Source organism: Cervus canadensis, chromosome 1, assembly GCF_019320065.1.
Source record: "Cervus canadensis isolate Bull #8, Minnesota chromosome 1, ASM1932006v1, whole genome shotgun sequence".
Taxonomy (NCBI): Eukaryota; Metazoa; Chordata; class Mammalia; order Artiodactyla; family Cervidae; genus Cervus; species Cervus canadensis.
The window spans coordinates 8,602,890-8,606,300 of NC_057386.1; the positions used below are offsets into that span (position 1 = coordinate 8,602,890).

At 45.6% G+C, this 3,411-nt stretch overlaps 1 non-coding gene across 1 annotated transcript; it reads right to left on the minus strand.

The window, feature by feature from the left end:
- Positions 1 to 2,904: 2,904 nt before the first annotated feature.
- Positions 2,905 to 2,977, minus strand: TRNAR-CCU. The gene has a single exon. It is a non-coding gene; the product is annotated as a tRNA-Arg (tRNA).
- Between the last annotated feature and the right edge of the window lie 434 nt (positions 2,978 to 3,411).

Here is a 3,411-nt window from a genome sequence, read left to right on the forward strand (position 1 = left end):
CAATAGAGTGGGCTCTCAGGCCACATTGAAGACAGATTTGGAGAGAAACCACCAATCGCTTCTGTCATTTTCGATGGCTCTCTGTGATCCCCGGTGTCACTGCAGATCCAGGAGAAGCAGAGACCTGAGCCCTGGTCCCCAGGAGCTGATACCAGGAGGGCCAGAAAGAAGAAAAACTCATTCAACAGGATGGCATAGACCCTCACAGAAAGAGTGCTGTGGATTGAGCGTCTCAATTAGGATGTGCATGTGGTCCCCTGGGGTTCGTGTTAAAGGCAGATTCTGATTCAGTGGGGCAGGGCGGGCCCAAGAGTCCTCATTCCCAAGATGCCTGGTGACCCGGGCTGCTGGTCCTGAGATGCACGTGGAGAAACAGAGGGAAAGGGCAGAGTGAGCCGAGAAATCTTGAGATGCTGCCCTCGACCGTGAAGGATGGACAGCGTGGAGGTCGTACTGGTTGCTGGGGCAACCTTCCAATTTCCTGGAAACAGAGGTCTGCCTTGTGTTCATCCAGAAGGTGAAAAACTGGAGCAGGAAGGGCTGGACAAGCTCTCCCTCGCTTGAGTCATTCGGATTCATGAGTGACACTCAAGAGTCGGGCAGCAAAGCAGAGGGAAGGTGGAGGCTATTTAGGGCCTTTGCAGGGTGGAGGAGGGCCTTTCATCCAGGCAGCTTCCTGACCGCAGGAGGGGGAGAATCCAGCAGTGTGCAGCCTAGATCCGTCCATGTCATCGCCTTTGGACCACCACTGGGGCCACCTGCCATCCAAGGGCAAAGTTTATGCTTTCAGAAATTTCTTTCCAAGGAAGCGATTAGCCAGACAGACCTGTTGTCCTTTTGCAAGCAGCAAATTACCCAGGAAAATGTAATTACCCATTCGCTTTGTTATTAGTGCTCAGCTAAGAAGATTGAAGCAATCGCCCCTTTCATGGTATTTCAAAGCTTACTCACATGATGCATCCGTGATATTAAACACAATGAGACTTTTTTGAATTCAATTAAGCATTTGCCTACTGTGACTCTTTATTCATTGCAAATTGTCTCAGTAAATAATCTTCATCAAAAGTCAGAACCAATCCCCATTAGTTGTTTAGATTAATTAATGGGTCCCCCCGGAGCCACCCAAATGAATTCAATTTGAACGTCAACAACTTGACTATGGAGTTTCCCAGGTTGGCATTAAGACAATATTAAACCTGCAATAAGTCACATTTAAAATGTTAATTCAGAGAAGCTCTCCATTTAGAGCATTTAATTAAATCCTTAAATAAACTGCACGGGCTCAGTACCAGATGGTTCTGCGTTTTCATTGTAGCACCGAGCAGGCTCGGTGAAGATAACCAGGATATATAGAGTAATAAAATCTAATCTCGTTTCCAGCGGGGAGATTCAGTGTATGTACACAACCCGGGCTCAAATTGTAAGTTAATTACATTAACCCCGGTGTACTCCAGGATCTGAGCAGTCAGAGATGAAATTAGTCTTTTTCCTATCGTAAGATTCTTTTCAACTTCACTATATTAATTTTTAGCCAAATACTAACTCATAAGGAAAATTGAAGTTAATGTAACCAAAGATAAAGTAATGTGGCCTTAATATTCTGAAGGGATTATAGAGACCCGTGAAAATACACTCCGCAAATGTCATCGCCTTGGAATGGATTTATGGAGGACGGGAGAGAAGAAATGAAGATGCCAGGCAGACTCAAGTCTCCACCCGTCTCCCCCTCCCAACCTGGGGTTAATAAAGGACCTAATCTAGAAAATCCAGTCCTTGCAGTCAGACAGTCTCACAAGGGGAGTGGGGAGTCTCTGCTGGGGGTGGGGGGAAGGGACACACGATCCATACCACCCCCTGGAAAAGTGGCTCCTTCATTTGAAATGCGGGCAATGGGGTCACTTGTCCCCCAGCTTCAGGAGTACCTCTGCCTGCCTCTGCAAGCTCCACAGATGTCCAAGGCTCAGCCTCTTTGTCTCTCTGTCCTGAGAGCATCAGTCCTCAGTCAGGAGGAGGAGGGACTAGGCACATGGCTCTTCCTAGCTTCTTCCTTGGGATGCCCAAAGGGACCACTGGTTCCCTGTTCGTCCACCCAGAGACCCTTGGGCAGCAGCCCGAGTTATCAGTGATAGCTGGTCACATGGTGACTGCACTTCTGCAGCAAACCCATTTCAGAAGGAATTTTTCCCTGGAGTCTACCAATTCTCAGACAACTCAGAAAAGCCCTCCACCTCAACTACTCCAGTCCTGGGAGCCTGGCATTCTTGAGCAGCTACATCTCAAAGGACACTTTGCCCCCTGCAGGAGGAGGGAAACAAGGACAACCCCAGACCTTTTCAATTTGTTGTCTCAAAAGCACAACTTTCTGCTCCTGGGGTTCCCAAGCAACACAGCAGGAAATGTATTGAATTTCCAATAGTCTATGATATAGGCTATGATAACCCTGTAACTGCCCTCACTTGACCTCCTGTGAATTGAGCTCTGAATCTCCACTTAGCTGCCTTTTTCATCCTGACCTTGTCTGTTATCCTTATTGCTGAAGGATCTCATACTGAGATGGTAGTAGATTTCATCTGAATGCCAACGGTAATTGATAGCAGCCATTCAGAAAGCTGTGTTGAGAAGGATGCTGAGTCTGAATGCAACCTCCAAGAGGAGAAGAAGGCTGTGTACCATTAACAGCATCTGTCATGTATGTGGCTATGTTTATGTTTATAGCACGAATAATTTCCAATGTTTTAAAATATCATTGAAGACATTTTCACGGCTGTGCCAATGTATTTATTTATTTTGCTTATTTGGCTGCACCACTCAGTTGCAGCACTTGGGAGCGTCGATCTTAGTTGTGGCACAGAGACTCTTTTAGCTACAGCATGTGAACTCTTAGTTGCAGTATGTGGGATCTAGTTCCCTGACCAGGGATCGAACCTGGGCCCCCTGTATTAGGAGTGCAGAGTCCTAGTCACTGGACCACCAGGGAAGTCCTGATGTCAATTTATTTTGGTTATATCCATTTGGGAAGTTATTTTTATCTTTTTATCTTTGCTAGTAAGGATAAATGGTTCATCTTTGTACATGAGTCTTTGTCTCATTATCTTGAGTTTTATTCAGACTCCTTGAAGTGGAGTTACTAGATCAAAGATAGTAAAAAGAGAACATGTTGTTCGAAAGTTGAGCTCTTTACCATGACCAGCATAATAACTTAAATGGATATCCCTAATTATTCGAATCAAGAGATTGCACAGGAGAGCAGGATTTCAAGAAACAAGCAGGTGACCTCATGTGTTCTCTTGATTGATCCTTATTTTCCATCTATTCCTAGTCATTGAATCAGATTTTCAAGCTGGGAAGAAAACAGGAGGTTGGGTCCTGCCATCTCATTGCACAGAGGAAAATGAAGCCCACAGAAGTCAA